An 18,288-nucleotide genomic window follows, 5' to 3' on the forward strand; every position below is an offset into this window, starting at 1 on the left:
GAATGCTTTTTGTCGGTCATTAAATCCTATAAATGTGTCTCCCATTTCGTTGCTTTTCATTTCGACTATCAATATCATAAATGAATCTTCTCGTCTTTACTTCTTCTAAAGGTAAACTAGTCTTCATATAACGGATACTCATTTTCTTCGTTTTTATATACTAATGAACTAGAAGTCCAGTATCTTGGTGTGTGGAACCCAAGTTCTCCGGCGGCTCGTTACAGAGGAAACATGTAATTAAGATTTTTTCCGGTTTGTTACCGCAACTGTGTTCGTTTCTGTGAAAATACCTTCACAGCAGTCCAGTACGTATCACCAAGACGCACAACACAAAACCCAGACTAAAGCAACAACCCTTAGTTCTGTGCTGTGGTTGCCGTCGCTACGAGAACAGCTCAGCATAGCATCGATTAGGAATAGTGGTTATCCCTGGAACAATCGGTTTTCGGTTACATAGGTTGTTTTCGTCTATAGTTTAAGATGACTGTTAAAATCGTTCAAATCTGAAACATCCGAATTTCGGTTTTTTGTTGCTGTTACTTCCATTAACTAACGCAGACTCCAAATAATGACTGAAAACTTCTAATGAAGGTGAAAGAGTTGCGCGGCGACAGCGAGGTCAGGAGCTGATGATTTCTCTACATCGTCACTTTTGGATGGTGTCAGTCCGTTCACCTTGAACCAACCACAGACTTAAGCGTTCAGTTATTATCCCAAGCTTACAGCACGTCAATAAAATTATAGGTAAAGCAGTCAAGTTGATCTTCTTATCCAAGAAACATTGTGGATATTTTCTCCTTATGTGGCCGGCCGTTTGTGACCGAGCGGTTCTAGGCGCTTCAGTCCCGAACCGCGCTGCTGCTACGGTCGCAGATTCGAATCCTGCCTCGTGCATGGATGTGTGTGATGTCCTTAGGTTAGTTAGGTTCAAGTAGTTCTAAGTCTAGGGGACTGATGACCTCAGATGTTAAGTGCCATAGTGCTCAGAGCCATTTGAGCCATTTTTTTTCCTCCTTATATGATATCACGATTGTGTTGTGCTCCCTCCCGTTTTTAATCTTTCGAATCAAATGGAGCATTGCACTTCACTGGTACCGCATTTTATAAAATACTTCCAAACTAGGGATGGTACAATTCCGCAGTGTAACTGGCGTCCGGATACGACAGCGAGAGACTGCAGTGCACACAGCAGATTCGCGCTCACCGTCTTACTAGGCTATGCCACATGGCAGTAGGTACATTATCGTCTCTGCAATGCTGCACTGATTATTACATCATGTGCTTGTTGCTAGTTTCTAAACGCAGGCGTTATTATTAAAATATTGGTGATCGCTTTATTCAGTTTCTACAATGATCCAATACTTCAAAGCAATGGGAATTGTACGATTATAGATAAACATTGCACGGTTTTTTAATCAAAAAACTTAGCCTGCTGCTATGGCGAATTGATATGTCGCTATTTTGTCTAGTTATTAGTAAAAAATGAAAAAAACCCTAATATAACTGTGAAAGATACAGGTTATTCAGAACTAAAATACTGATATCGGTTTCAACCGGTCGGTTTATCGTATCCCTTCGTCACGCCGCTCTTTCGCTGCATTCAGTGAATCCGCAGATGAGACGCATACTAGCCAACCCTTCACAAGCAAACGTGTGCACCCTGCTGTGTACCATAGTTTACGTAGAACAAACACTGCTGGAAAAACAAACTCGAGAGTGGACGGATCAGTGCTGCATGTTAGAGGACGAAGAGTAACGTGAGCGTAAGTGTTGCTATCAGCAAGTGCCGTGAATTAACGGAACATGTATGTTTTCTAACAAGACACACAGAGAATACCACCGATATTTGTGCCGTTGTGCAGGTAAAGATAAATAGGGCTAAGAAATCACACAAAGTCCAGTAACTCTGTAACGAGTCACCGGAGACCACGTGTCCCTTGTACCAAAATACTCAGAAAACAATGGGGTTCTGGTTCACATGTATATAGGATGTGGCAAGAGGAAATCTCAGTAGTCTGGGATATGACATGAATGATCATTCGAATAAAAAATGTCTAGTAAACAGGGACTCCAAAGCGCATACCTTACGAGCTATGACCACTTCCTCATCTTCGACTCTGTGAAACAAATCTATTCCACTACTAGCTCTTTGCTCTCCGAATTTTAAGAGGTGGTAGTGTGGACCCAAACAAGAAAAAATGTCCAGTAAATATGGGCTCTAGGTTGCTTACCTTAAGAGCTATGAGCACCTGTTCACCTCCGCTGGTGTGAAAGGCATCTCTTCTGAACAAATGCTCATAGGTCTCTTAAGGTCTGCATTTTAGAGCACATGTTTACTAGATTTTTTTTGTAGTCCTCGCATAATGACCATTCCTCCTGGGACAACATGTATCCGGTCCGCAACTTCATTGAACAGGGTGCACTGAAAAGCAATGCATCCGAATTTTTTTGTGGAAATCTCTTAAACCTTTCTAAATGAAGAAAATTTATTAACATTCAACAACCTTATTCTTCATGTTTACACATTTATTACTCAATACAGTCACCCTGGCAATGAACACTTTTGTTGAATCGTCATCATACGGTGTTTGATTTTGTTAACCGACAGGCAACCTCAAATATGCTTGCACCGATTCGTCACTATCAGAGGTGTTCTTAAAGTTTTGGGAACAGCTGAAAATCGGATAGGACCACGTCGGGACAGTGAATTCAAGGCGTCGCAGATGTTGCAGCGTTCGTATGTGGTCTCATATTGTTATTCTGAAGGAACACACAGACATGGTTACGTTACACACGGCCAAGTTACACGCCACCATTCGGAGCCCTCTAGCCGCAGAGGGCTGCAAATACGTAGAAATGAATAATAAAGCTGTGCAATCTTAATAAAATTTGTTTTATGCAAACAGCGTTAAGTGTTCTCACATAAAAAATTCGGAGGCTTTACTTTACAAGACCTCAGATGAAAATCAGTCCTAAGCAAAAAAGGGAAAGCTGAAATATGGAAGGAGAATGAACTTGAAGGCAACATCATAGAAATGGAGTAGGACGTAGATGACTATTACATATTCAATATGATAATGCGATAAGAATTTTACAGACCACTGAAAGACTTCAGTTGAAACAAGGCCCCGGGAGAAGACGACATGCTGTCAGAATTTTTGATAGCCTTGGGAGAGCCAGCCATGACAAGCTCTTCCATCTGGTGTGCAAGATGTACTTATGAGACAGGCAAAATACGCTCGGACTTCAGGAAGAATGTAATAATTCCAATTGTAAAGAAAACAGGTGCTGACAGGTATGAGTATCACCGAACTATTAGTTTAATAAACGGCGGTTGCAAAATGCTAACATGAACTCCTTACGGAAGAAAGGAAAAACTGGTAGAAGCCGACTTCCGCGAAGATTACAATGGATTCCGGAAAAATGTAGGAATTCTCAAAGCAATACTGACCCTACGGCATATCTTAGAAGGTAGGTTAAGGAAAGGCAAACATACTGCGCATTTGTAGACTTAGAGAAAGCTTTAGACAATGCTGATTGGAATACTCTGTTTCAAATTCTAAAAATGGCAGGGGTAAAATACAAGGAGCGAAAGGCTATTTACTATTTGAACAGAAACCAGACAGCAGTTTTAAGAGTTGAGGGGCTTGAAAGGCAAGCAGGGGTTGAGAAGAGAGACAGAGTTGTGGCCTATCGCCGATGTTACTCAGTTTGTATATTGAGCAAGCAGTAAAGGAACCAAAAGAAAAATTTGGAATAAGAATTGAAGTCCAGGGAGGAGATATAAAAGCTTTAAGGTTTGCCAATGGCACTGTAATTCTGTCAGAGACATCAAAAGACTTGGAAGGGGAGCTGAACGGAATGGACAGGGCTTGAAAGGAGGATATAAGATGAACTTCAACAAAAGAAAAAAAAAGGGTAATGGGATGTAGTCGAAACCAAGTGATGCTGAGGCAGTTAGATTAAGAAACGAGGCACTTATTGAAGTAGATGAGTTTTGCTATCTGGGCAGCAAAATAACTGATAATGGACGAAGTAGAGAAGACATAAAATGTGGGCCAGCAATGGCAATAAAAGCGTTTCTCAAGAAGAAAAATTTGTTGACATCAAAGATAAAGTGTTAGAAATTCTTTTCTGAAGTTATTGATGGACTATGGAAGTGAAACATGGCCAATAAAAAGTTTAGAAAAGGAAACGAAAGAAGCTTTTGACATGTGATGCTACAGACGAATGCTGAAGATTAGATGGCTAGATCAGTAACTAATAAGGTGGTACTAAATAGAATTTGGGAGACAATAAATTTGTGGCATGATCTGACTATAGGAAGGAATCATTTGATACAACACATTCTGAGACATCAAGGGCTCACCAACTTAGTATTGGAAGGAAGTGTATGTGTGTGTGGAGGTGTGAGGGAGGGGGGGGGGGGGTTAAAATCTTAGAGGGAGACCGAGAGACGAATATGGTAAATTTCCTTCCGTTCACCTTCAATACCTAGGCTCCTCAAATCAGCCTTCACATTGTCCTCCCGTCTACGCCTCGGTCTCCCCACAGGACGTTTTCCCTCTAGGTGCCCTACCAGTACTCTGCGCGCTGCCCTGCCCTCATCCATTCAACCTACGTGACCCGCCCATAGCAGCCTACGTGATTTAATAATACTGATTATGCCAGGGCTTGAATAGAGTTCGTGAACCTCTTCGTTATGCAGTTTTCGCCAATCTCCGCTAATATCATCCCTTTTTGCTCCGAAAATTTTCCTCAAAATTTTGTTTTCAAATACTCGAAATGGCTTTTCATTTTGCACCGTGAGAGACCAAGTCTCACACCCATACAGCATAACTGGTAGAATAATAGTTTTGTATATTGTAATCTTTAAATTCCTAGACAATATTCCTGATGAAAGTAATCTATTGAGTGAGAAGTAGCACGCATTTCTCGCCTGTAATCTCTTGCTCAGTTCGGATTGAATCTCATTTCTCGAAGTGATGTCTACGCCTAGATACTTAAATGTGATCACTTTTTCAAACTGCATGTCTCCAACTCTTAACATTTCCTGATCTACTGCTGTTGTCATTCTAGTAGTAACCAGGTATTTAGTTTTGTCTTCACTTATCCATAGACCTACATCTTCACTAGCCTTGATTAACGCATTCGCATTTGCTGTTACAGATTCTTTCCTATCGCTAATGATCTTTAGATCATCTACATACCCTAATATCTTAATACTTCCATTTAACTCCACACCCTCTGAATTATCTGCTGCCACTCGTACAATATATTCTAGGACTAAATTAAAAAGTAGCAGAGACAGGGCATCTCCCTGCTTAAGTCCGTTCTTTATTACAAATTCTTCTGGCTCCAGTTTCCCCACGCGTACTTTACCTTTGGTGTTTTTCAAACTCGCTTCTATAAGTCTAACATACTTCTTTGGTGTTCCAAGTTCAAAAATAATTCTGTACAACTTTGATTGCAATACTGAATCATATGCTTTTGTAAAATCTATGAAAATATTATGAACTGGTTTATTGTATTCCCATTTCTTTTCCAAAATTTGACGCAGGGTGAATATTTGGTCTATAGTTGATCTGTTCCTCCGAAAGCCAGCTTGGTAATCCCCCACAGCTTCATCTGCATATGGTGTAAGCCTGCTTAGCAGAATATTCGAGAAAATTTTGGAACATACTGGTAATAGCGATATCCCTCTATAATTACTACAATCCATTTTGTCGCCCTTCTTAAAAATTGGGATCAGAATCGACTCCTGCCACTCTCCAGATATCATCTCTGAGTTCCATACTTTAGTTATCACTTTGTGAACCACTTCCACCAATTTCTGTCCCCCATTTTTAACTAATTCTGCAGTAATGCATTCTGATCCTGGTGCTTTATGGTAAGCAGATTATGAATACAGTAAGCAGATTCAAAAGGCTGTAGTTTACAGAAGTCATTCGGAGATGAAGAGGCTTGCGCAGGATAGAGTAGCGTGGAGAGCTCCATCAAACCAGACTTTGGACTGAACATCACAACAACAACTTTTCAGCACTCCCTCGTATGTGTTGTGAAGCTCATTTACGAAATTCCTCGCATTTTTGTGCCTTTACTGTCATCGGGATATATTCATAACAGTGAAGGCAAACGAAGTATCCCACCTGAATATTTACTTGTATCACACGAGCACAGATGAAAAAGGGTCTCACGAAACGGCTTTGGACGACTGATTAGTGGTGCGTGACGGGATAATCAGAACGGTAACTCAGTTCATGATGAGACCGCTAGACAGCGCTCACAGCAGCAGGTGTTTACCGGACGCCTCATTATTTTGAGAGCAGGCAGAGAGCAAGGACTGAAGGCATGCAAGGCGCGTGCACGTGAGCTCCGGGGCCTTGAGCAGGGCGCGCCCCTCTCTGGCGCAGTGACTGGCGGAGTTCTACACAGCCGAGCACCGCTCCTCAGCTCACCTTGCCCCCTCTTCCTGCCACTCCGCCGGCTACTACTACTGATGCCGCTCTTCCCTGCTTCTGCTGTGTCCTTGTTCCTCCGCCTTTAATGACGGCATACCGCTTTTCATGATCTACAACTTTAATTTCGACGTCCAACTTGGAGCGCTCACTTCATTTTCCTCCCTCCGAAGGTCGTGAGAGGCCAAGGAGCTTCTGCATCTCCCATCGAGCAGTAAGCTTCACGGTTCGCTAAGGCTTCAGTTCTGTGTCAGTTTTATGTGTCTTATATTAAGGCTGCCGGCAAGGTTCCTTTCTCCTGGGAGTGGAGACTACCATTCTCTAAGCAATTAGTCACTGGATTTTCACTGTAGATAAAACATTATGGCAGATGAAGAACTGTGTGCCACATTGTGCTCGAACGCAGATCGTTGCCTTTCAAGGTCAACGCTCTTGTCAACTGTGCTCTCCTGGTGTGAATCGCCTCTCGTCTTCACGTATTTAGTATCGGGTACACCTTTCTCTGGCTCAGTGCACCGCGATATGGCCGGCCATTATTGATGAAACAACCGGTTTTCGGTTACATCGATTCTTTTGTCTCCAGTTGAATTCAGCTGTTAAAACCGCTCGGAACAACCAGTTTCTGATACAACAGGTTGCCGATTCTTTATTGTCATTACTTTCAGTAACAAACGTGGACTTCGAACAAAGATTGACAAATTCTAATGAAGATGAAGAAGTAGATCACTATCTGTATAAGGTTGAGGCTGCGGCAGAAATCGGTCTCAGTGTCTCCTGCAGAGTTTGCGAACGTGAAGGATACGGGCCCGCCGTCTGCGGGACCGAAAGCTCCCAAGTTGATGACTTTCCTGCATCGTCACTTTTCGATGGTATCAATTTTTCACCCTGAAGCAACCTTAGAATTAACGCTTCATTTATTATCTGAGTTCATAGCAGAAATGGTTCAAATGGCTCTGAGCACTATGGGACTTAACTTCTGAGGTCATCAGCCCCTAGAACTTAGAACTACTTGAACCTAACTAACCTAAGGACATCACACACATCCATGCCCGAGGCAGGATTCGAACCTGCGACCGTACGGGTCGCGCGGTTCCAGACTGTAGCGCCTAGAACCACTCGGCCACTCCAGCCGGCAGTTCATAGCACGCCAACAAAATTATAGCTATATCAATCAAATTTGGGCCACGGCCTTGCCGCAGTGGATACATCGGTTCCCGTCAGATCACCGAAGTTAAGCGCTGTCGGGGGTGGTCGGCACTTGGATTGGTGACCATCTGGGCCGACATGAGCTGTTGCCATTTTTCGGGGTGCACTCAGCCTCGTGATGCTCACTGAGGAGCTATTCGACAGAATAGTAGCAGCTCTGGTCCGAGAAAACCATCATAACGACCGGGAGAGCGGTGTGCTTACCACACGCCCCTCCTATCCGCATCCACAATTGGGGATGACACGGCGGTTGGATGGTCCCGATGAGCCACTTGTGGCCTGAAGACGGAGTGCTACTGCAATCAAATTTACCCTAAAGGCGGAAGAATCAGCAATAATCAACGACATGAGGATGCAGAAGGCAATGGAAACCACTGCATTAAAGACACGTAACGTGTATCCACAGGACATGTGGCCTGTAATTGGAGAAGTGTCATGATGATCTCTCCATTGGCAAAAGATTCCGGAATAGTCCCCCATTCGGATCTCCGGGAGGGGACTGCCTAGGGGGAGGTTACCATGAGAAAAAGATTGAATAATCAACGAAAGGATAACGTTCTACGAGTCGGGGCGTGGAATGTCAGAAGCTTGAACGTGGTAGGGAAACTAGAAAATCTGAAAATGGAAATGCTAAGGCTCAATCTAGATATAGTAGGGGTCAGTGAAGTGAAGTGGAAGGAAGACAAGGATTTCTGGTCAGATGAGTATCGGGTAATATCCACAGCAGCAGAAAATGGTATAACAGGTGTAGGATCCGTTATGAATAGGAAGGTAGGACAGAGGGTGTGTTACTGTGAACAGTTCAGTGACCGGGTTGTTCTAATCAAAATCGACAGCTGACCAACACCGACAACGATAGTTCAGGTATACATGCCGACGTCGCAAGCTGAAGATGAACAGATAGAGAAAGTGTATGAGGATATTGAAAGGGTAATGCAGTATGTAAAGGGGGACGAAAATCTAATAGTCATGGGCGACTGGAATGCAGTTGTAGGGGAAGGAGTAGAAGAAAAGGTTACAGGAGAATATGGGCTTGGGACAAGGAATGAAAGAGGAGAAAGACTAATTGAGTTCTGTAACAAGTTTCAGCTAGTAATAGCGAATACCCTGTTCAAGAATCACAAGAGGAGGAGATATACCTGGAAAAGGCCGGGAGATAAGGGAAGATTTCAATTAGATTACATCATGGTCAGACGGAGATTCCGAAATCAGATACTGGATTGTAAGGCGTAACCAGGAGCAGATATAGACTCGGATCACAATATAGTAGCGATGAAGAGTAGGCTGAAGTTCAAGACATTAGTCAGGAAGAATCAATACGCAAAGAAGTGGGATACGGAAGTACTAAGGAATGACGAGATAGGTTTGAAGTTCTCTAACACTATAGATACAGCAATAAGGAATAGCGCAGTAGGCAGTACAGTTGAAGAGGAATGGACATCTCTAAAAAGGGCCATCACAGAAGTTGGGAAGGAAAACATAGGTACAAAGAAGGTAGCTGCGAAGAAACCATGGGTAACAGAAGAAATACTTCAGTTGATTGATGAAAGGAGGAAGTACAAACATGTTCCGGGAAAATCAGGAATACAGAAATACAAGTCGCTGAGGAATGAAATAAATAGGAAGTGCAGGGAGGCTAAGACTAAATGGCTGCAGGAAAAATGTGAAGACATCGAAAAAGATATGAATGTCGGAAGGACAGACTCAGCATACAGGAAAGTCAAAACAACCTTTGGTGACATTAAAAGCAACGGTGGTAACATTAAGAGTGCAACGGGAATTCCACTGTTAAATGCAGAGGAGGGAGCAATTAGGTGGAAAGAATACATTGAAAGCCTCTATGAGGGTGAAGATTTGTCTGATGTGATAGAAGAAGAAACAGGAGTCGATTTAGAAGAGATAGGGAATCCAGTATTAGAATCGGAATTTAAAAGAGCTTTGGAGGACTTACGGTCAAATAAGGCAGAAGAGATAGATAACATTCCATCAGAATTTCTAAAATCATTGGGGGATGTGGCAACAGAACGACTATTCACGTTGGTGTGTAGAATATATGAGTCTGGCGATATACCATCTGACTTTCGGAAAAGCATCATCCACACAATTCCGAAGACGGCTAGAGCTGACAAGTGCGAGAATTATCGCACAATCAGCTTAACTGCTCATGCATCGAAGCTGCTTACAAGAATAATATACAGAAGAATGGAAAAGAAAATTGAGAATGCGCTAGGTGACGATCAGTTTGGCTTTAGGAAAAGTAAAGGGACGAGAGAGGCAATTCTGACGTTATGGCTAATAATGGAAGCAAGGCTAAAGAAAAATCAAGACACTTTCATAGGATTTGTCGACCTGGAAAAAGCGTTCGACAATATAAAATGGTGCAAGCTGTTAGAGATTCTGAAAAAAGTAGGGGTAAGCTATAGGAAGAGACGGGTCATATACAATATGTACAACAACCAAGAGGGAATAATAAGAGTGGACGATCAAGAACGAAGTGCTCGTATTAAGAAGGGTGTCAGACAAGGCTGTAGCCTTTCGCCCCTACTCTTCAATCTGTACATCGAGGAAGCAATGATGGAAATAAAAGAAAGGTTCAGGAGTGGAATTAAAATACAAGGTGAAAGGATATCAATGATACGATTCGCTGATGACATTGCTATCCTGAGTGACAGTGAAGAAGAATTAAATGATCTGCTGAACGGAATGAACAGTCTAATGAGTACACAGTATGGTTTGAGAGTAAATCGGAGAAAGACGAAGGTAATGAGAAGTAGTAGAAATGAGAACAGCGAGAAACTTCACATCAGTATTGATGGTCACGAAGTCAATGAAGTTAAGGAATTCTGCTACCTAGGCAGTAAAATAACCAATGACGGACGGAGCAAGAAGAACATCAAAAGCAGACTCGCTATGGCAAAAAAGGCATTTCTGGCCAAGAGAAGTCTACTAATATCAAATACCGGCCTTAAGTTGAGGAAGAAATTTCTGAGGATGTACGTCTGGAGTACAGCATTGTATGGTAGTGAAACATGGACTGTGGGAAAACCGGGACAGAAGAGAATCGAAGCATTTGGGATGTGGTACCATAGACAAATGTTGAAAATTAGGTGGACTGACAAGGTAAGGAATGAGGAGGTTCTACGCAGAATCGGAGAGGAAAGGAATATGTGGAAAACACTGATAAGGAGAAGGAACAGGATGATAGGACATCTGCTAAGACATGAGGGAATGACTTCGATAGTACTAGAGGGAGATGTAGAGGGCAAAAACTGTAGAGGAAGGCAAAGATTGGAATACGTCAAGCAAATAATTGAGGACGTAGGTTGCAAGTGCTACTCTGAAGTGAAGAGGTTAGCACAGGAAAGGAATTCGTGGCGGGCCGCATCAAACCAGTCAGTAGACTGATGACCAAAAAAAAAAAAAAAATGAATGCATGGTTTCGCGGCGATATGAATTAATAAAACAGAACTAAACAACTGCGTTGATGTGGTCTCCCTGTTTACACGTGTTCTGACCGAAGACTGTGTAGATCTCCTCTCCCAGTTATTTGATAGCACAATTGCGGGACTGTTTAAGCACACGTTGACATCGTCGTATTTCCTACATGGCGGCCAGTATTTCGACCAGTTGGTACGCGTGGCTATGGGAAACCCATTAGCTCCATCCGTAGTCAACCTTTATATGGAAAAATTTGAAGAAATGGCCTTGGACACGGCTCCAGCTAAGCCAAGTTGCTTTTATCGTTACGTCGATGACACTTTTATCGTCTGGCCCCATGTCCGTTAAAAACTGGGCGAATACTTAGAACACCTGAAAAGCATTCACGGCCACATCAAGTTTACGATGGAAGTCGAGACAGATGGTGTATTGCCCTTGCTTTCAAAGTCCTTGTTCGACGGAAAACCAATGGGCATCTCATCCACAGCGTCTACAGGAAACCGACACACACAGATCGGTATCTCCACGCTCTCAGCCACCACCATCCGGCACAAAAACGTGGCATTCTGAAAACCCTCGTCCATCGTGCTTATGTCGTCTCAGACGCTGAAAGTCTGCCACTAGAACTGAACCACCTCCGAAAAGTCTTCCGGGGAAACGGGTACAGTCACTGACAGGTCCCACAGGCTGTATCTGGTGTGACACGCAAGAAACACACCAACAGAGGAGAGAACACCACCGAAGAAGAAAGCAAGAAACTTGTGTTTTTGCCTTTCTGTGGTACAGTGTCGGGAAAGATTAGCCGGCTCCTGAAGAGGCATAACATTTCGTCGGTGTTCAGGCCTCCAGCAAAATTTCGACAGCTCACGAGGCCTGTGAAGGACGATCTAAGGCTTAGAACGCCTGGGATGTACAAGATACCATGTCAGTGTGGCTGTTACTACGTCGGCCAAACAGTACGCACTGTGGAGCAACGCCGGACGGAACACGAGAGGTGCTTACGCCTACGCTTTCCAGAAAAATCAGCCGTGCCAGAACACGGCTATTCGACGAAACATCTGTCGTTAAGAGGACGAAGGGATTTTGGGATAGCGTCATAAAAGAAGCTATTGAAATAAAGACCTTGAAAACACCATCATCAAGGACGGCGGTTTGCAGCTCAGCACAGCCTGGGACCCAGCCATCGCGAGGTTAAAACGGGCGCGACGGACGCGGGATGAGAACATTACCACATATGGCGAGGAAGAGAGCACTAGTGACGTCACAGCCAGCAGTGCGGCTATATAACGTCGCGGCCACGGCGACACAGTCCATCCATAATGCCAATTCCCACATCTTCTATCCCTCTGCAGGTGTGCCCCAGGGCTCCTCTCCCCTCTCCGCTACCTCCTGTACATGGCAGATATGCCCCAACCCCCTCCCTCCAGTACACCTCTTGCAATATGCTGATGACACCGCATTCCTCGCCCTCGCTCCTACCCTCCAACGGCCCCAACGCCTTCTCCAGAATCACCTTGACCTTTTTGCTGCATGGTGTAACCAGTGGGTCCTGAAAATCAATCCTTCCAAGACCCAGGCAATCATCATAGGTCGTACCACTCGCTCCTTCCGGCTCCTGGATTTCTCCCTTACTGTCTGCGCCCGTCCTGTCCGCCTCACCCCCACCCTCACCTACCTTGGCCTCACCATTGACCGTCACCTCACCTGGATCCCTCATCTCCGATCCATCCAATCCAAAGCCCACAACTGCCTCCAACTCCTCAAACTCCTCTCTGGCCGGACATGGGGGTTGCACCCCTCTACCATCCTCCACACCTACAAATCCTTAATCCGTCCAATCCTCTGTTATGCCAGTCCTGCCTGGATATCTGCCCCCCCCCCCCCCCCCAAATTCTGTAAGTCCCTCCAGATCCTTGAGCGTCATGCACTCCGCCTCGCCTTCCGTATATGCCTCCCGTCCCCCATACGAATCCTCTACGACCTCATTCCTTTCCCCCATCTGCTCCTCTTCCTCGAACATATCCGCATCCTCTACACCTCCCGCCGCCTTGATCCCCCTCACCCCCTGGTTGCTCCACTCCTCTCCCATCCCTGCCCCCTGCCACGTCTTCCCTGTTGTGTCCCCCCTACCCTCCATCTCTACACCCTTCATCTCCTTTCCCAAGGTGGCTTCCATCAACTCCCCCTCCCGGATGATGCCCTCTCTCCCTCCATTTATCCCTCCTATCAACTCTGATCCTCACTCCCCCTCCTTTCCTCTGTCCTTTTCCCGGGCTCCCTCTCCCCCCCTTCCATCCTCTTTTTTCCCCACCTCCCCTCTCTCTGCCCCCTTCTCTCCCCCGAGTCCTTTTGCATTTCCCTCCTCTGCCTCCTCTCATTCCCTCTCGCATCTGCCCCGCCCCTCCCCCCTTTATTAGTCCTCTCCCTCCTTGGTTCCCCCCCCTTTTTGTATTTTTTCCTTCCTCCCTCCTTGTTCTTCCCCCTCCTCCAGGTCACCCCCCCCCCCCATCTGCCTTTGGCTCGAGAGTGTCATCTTTGTGCCGCCCTTTTCGTGCAGTGTTTTACAGTGAGTGTTTTACAGTGAGTGTTCCGTGTTGTGTTTTTTTGGGAAGTGTTGCAAACAGCCATCGTACTGTCGCTGGGCGTGCTTTTCATCTCTTGCGAACAGAAACCAGACTGTCGCTGTGCTTTTTAATTGTGTGTGTACTATGTTACTTGTCTGATTCCTGTGTCTCTTATTAACATTGCCAACCCCTTTTGCTTTCTGTTTTAACTTTCCGCATTTCTCCGCCATTTTACACTTTCTGTCACCGTTTTATCGCCTGTTTTTCTTGTTTCTTTTCTTCCTCCTTTTTTTAAAATAAAAATATGTAGGCTGTAGAGCAGCGTACTAAGTTGCTGCCAGCCCACCCCCTTCGGGGGGAATTGAAAATCAATAAAGGAAAAAAAAAGCGACACAGCAGTCATTCTTACTACTTGACAATGACTTACGTTAGGGTGACAGTTATTGAGCTATATGAAATAAAATCGTCGTAACTTCCGAACGGTTTGCGTTAGGACGTTCAAACTGCACGGTTGGCCGCGGGGCATGATGGGAATTAGTATGTGCTGTATGGTTTAGTTAGCGACATGGCCACTTTCATGTGGATGAATTCCCCAATAAGCCAAACTGGCGCTTTTGGGGAACTGAGAATCCGCATTTCGCCATCGAGAAGTCTCTTCTCCTTCAACAGGTGACTGTGTGGCCTACATCTCCAGTCACGGAATAACCGATGTGATATTCCTTGATGGCACGGTGATTACCGAATGGTTTGTGAAGGTTTTGGAAGATGTTTTCATTCCCATTATCCAAAGTGATACTGATTTCGACAAGATGTTGATCATGCAAGACGGAGCTCGACCCTATCGAATTAGCAGAGTATTTGATGTCTTGGAGACCGTATTCTGACTCTGGGGCACCCAGAGGCCACTGGCATGGGCCTCGACTGGCCACCATATTCTCCGGATCTCAGCCCATGCGAGTCCTTTTTGTGGACTGTATTAAAGACAAGATGTACAGCAATAACCCCAAAATCATTGCTGAGATGAAAACAGCCATTCAAGTCACTGACAGCACCGATTTTGCGACACTTCAGCGGATCATGCAGAATTTCGCTATTCGTCTGTGTCACCTCACCGCCAATGATGGCAGGCATATCGAAAATACCATAACCTAAATCTGAATATCTGTAGCGACGTTTACATGTTAAACAAAGTGTGTGCACCCCGTATTTTGTAACTAATTTACGTTTCTTTTTCATATTGGTCAATAATTATCACCCTGTATGATATTGCAAGCTTCTTGTGCCTCGCCCTGTTTTTGGTCTTTAAAGCAAATGGAGCATTGTACTTCACTGCTACCGCACTTCCACGAGCTACAGGTGTACCATTATGCAATATAGCTGACGTCTCAGTACGACAGCGAGAAACTATAGTAGAGACCCGGTGGGGACAAGTCTTTATACTGCACATACACGCCTACCGTCTAAAAGGCCACACCACTTGGTTTGCCAGGAGCCCTGCTTCTTACGGTCGTATCAGACAAAATATATACTGATTTTGTTAGGCTTTTTAGCACTGAAGTAGAGAATGCGCAATTGAGGCCCTTTCCAAGCTAATGACGTAAGCACAAGTAATAAGTACGAGGAGGAATAGTAGTATGTACCATGAGGCGATATACATGCACCAAACAATGCTACGAGGTATGTCCACAAAGAAAGTTCCGTTTGCTTTATAAAGCAAACGTGTACAGATACAGAAAAAATATTTATTGTACAAAAAATCTACAACTGTTAAACTACATTTCTACATAGTTTGGTCACATTCGGCGTGTGAAGTCGGGCATTATCGTGAAAAAAAAACCACCTTTTTACAGTAATCCTCGGCGCTTGTTCTGCATTGCGCGGCGCAATTTCTTAATGGTCTCGCAGTAACCATGTGCATTGATTGTTTGGCCTCATGGTAAGAAATCAATCAGCAAAATGCCTTTTCTGTCCCAGAAAACGTTGCACATAACTTTTCGAAATGTCAAGATTTGCTTAGGCTTAAACTTCGTTGGGGATAAAGCGTGCCTCCATTCCATTGATTGCCGTTTTGTTTCAGGGGTGTCGTACGATACCCAAGTTTCATCCCCCCGTGACTATTTTTTTTTTTCAAATAAATAATTACTAAGGAACTGTTAAGTGATTTTAAGGCTACATCTGTGACAAATGGTGTTTGACTTCTCGGTTAGAAATTTAAAAAAAAATACGGTTTTCAATGTTTTTGGAAATTCAACACATAAGGGAGTGCAATAGGGGATGAAATATTTTTTAATTATTTCGTTACATCAAAAAAATTTAAAGTTATATTTATGAAAATTGGTATTCCATTTCTCGGTCGATATAAAGCAATATCTATTAGGGGATGATAGTTCCTATGGAAATATCTTCACAAGCATGCAAAAGGCATGATTAACAAAAACTTTGGATTCCTTCTACCAGAATCGCTTTTGGTCAGAAGTACATTCGGAAAAGACCTTGTCCATATTGCCTCCGTTAGCGTGAAAATCTTAGAAGGTGTTGCAGTTTGTGAACTACATAAAAATTCAATTAAATAAAAACAATAAAATCTCTGCAGACCATACAGTCTACTCGAGCGAAGCAGCGGGAGCTATGCTAGTATTTAATACGCAGATTGTAATAAAAAGACGGGCTTTTGACAGTTCATCATTGTGGCGTGATATTGAAACTCTCTTAGCACACAAGTTATAACACTGAAAACGTCAACTACCGGAAGGTTTTCCCTATCGATAGTGGCTTCCTGTCATTTTATTATAACGAATTGGAGCTAGAACGACGCGTTTTCTGGATGTCTGCAATTTGCTTATGCTTTGAAACAGCTTATCTTAATACCACGTAGTCTGGGAGAAAGAAAACCCACCAAACACGACTTTCAGCCTCAGTCAATATGCTGGCTCTTATATTCTGGTTGTAACGTAAAACGATATCGCTTCTCGTTGGCCACGTTCCTCTCCACAAGGCAAGAATCTGACATGCCAGATTATTTGTTCCACGCTCAGCAGTGTAGTGGGACGTTGAATTCCGCTCTGTGACGTCACCAGCTCCTCGTCCACGTACGTTGCTGAGACCCATCAGAGGACAGCTTTTGTTTTTAACATAGGATTACCCCTTTTACTGAGTCGATTATATGCTAACTGCCTTGCCGCAGTGGTAACACCGGTTCCCGTCAGATCACCGAAGGTAAGCGCTGTCGGGCTGGGCTAGCACTTGAATGGATGACCACACGGGCTGCCGAGCGCTGTTGGCAAGCGGGGTGCACTCAGCCCTTGTGAGGCAAACTGAGGAGCTACTTGATCGAGAAGTAGCGGCTCCGGTCTCGTAAACTGACACACGGCCGGGAGTGCGGTGTGCTGACTAAATGACCCTCCATATCCGCATCTAGTGGTGCCTGCGGGCTGAGGATGACACGGCGGTCAGTCCGTACCGTTGGGCCGTCAAAGGCCTGTTCGGAGAGAGATTAGTTAGTTTAGTTTAGAATGAGCGGATTATGATAGCATTTTAAAAGCTTAAATTTGGTATATCATTTTGTAAAATATAGCTTTTTTCTGGAAACCGTCTTTATATAGGCAACTTGTATCCAAAATTGGGTAATTTTAGCCAGTTATTCGTACAGACGCGCAACAAAGGTCGTTTTATACTTTTGTCCGTCTGTATTTGTGCCCGTCCGACTGCTCAAAACCCTCTTTCTCAATGATGGGTACGTGTATAATGTTTAAATTTATGTCGCGTTTAGGGTCTATCGTCCCTTGGCAGTATAAAAATGTTAAGCTTGTAGGTCAGTGCAGTCAAAAGATAAGGCCGTTTATGCCACATTTTTGACACTCGCAAATTCAGTCACCAAAAACATTTAGGTACTCTCGTTGGTCTAGAATCATGACATTTGGCAAGAAGCAAGGTTTCACAGTACAAGTAAAGAAAAAATTCGATAGTTGTAAAATTTTATTTATATGACACGAAAAAATATTTTTTGTCATTTTTATCCATGTGTACCTTTTCTTCTGGAACAGGTCGGGTTCGCGTTAAGATTAACGTCACATACGAAAGCCTATTGCTCCTTCGAGCTGTAAAAAACTTTAGCTTCTAAGTCAGTGCAATCAAAACATTTGTTCATTTATGTCAAATATTTTGATGCTCGCAAACTCACGCATTAAAAACCTATTGAGCACTTCCCGTTGACTTAGAATGGTGAAATTTTGAAAGAAGCAATGTTTTATTGAACAAATAAAGCAAAAAAAGTCTGAAGCTTGTTAAATTACAATTATGTCATATAAAAATTTCTTTGTGCTATGTGAACATACATTGCGTTTATCATCACAAGTCAAAATCATAATAAACGAACATTACTGAATGTAAACATAAAATGTATGCTGTAGTAAATAAAATGTGTTCTATGAAACCCTCTCTCACTAGACATGTGAAACGAAATCCTATAGTCGCTTCTTTTTGTATGTCTTGTCTACTCTGAGGAACTTCTGTAGATATTTTGATACGGTCTTGGGATTCCTGGAACCTATACCTTGCCAGTAATTGATTTCGATTTATATTCTCGATTCCCAGGCTGGATGAACTGTATACAGGGTGTTCGG

At 43.7% G+C, this 18,288-nt stretch overlaps 1 pseudogene; it reads left to right on the plus strand.

Moving 5' to 3' along the window:
- The first annotated feature begins 16,831 nt into the window (after window positions 1-16,831).
- On the plus strand, window positions 16,832-16,949 carry LOC124608005 (annotated as a pseudogene).
- Window positions 16,950-18,288: the final 1,339 nt, after the last annotated feature.

The sequence above is a fragment of the Schistocerca americana genome, chromosome 3 (assembly GCF_021461395.2).
Source record: "Schistocerca americana isolate TAMUIC-IGC-003095 chromosome 3, iqSchAmer2.1, whole genome shotgun sequence".
In the NCBI taxonomy this organism is placed as follows: domain Eukaryota; kingdom Metazoa; phylum Arthropoda; class Insecta; order Orthoptera; family Acrididae; genus Schistocerca; species Schistocerca americana.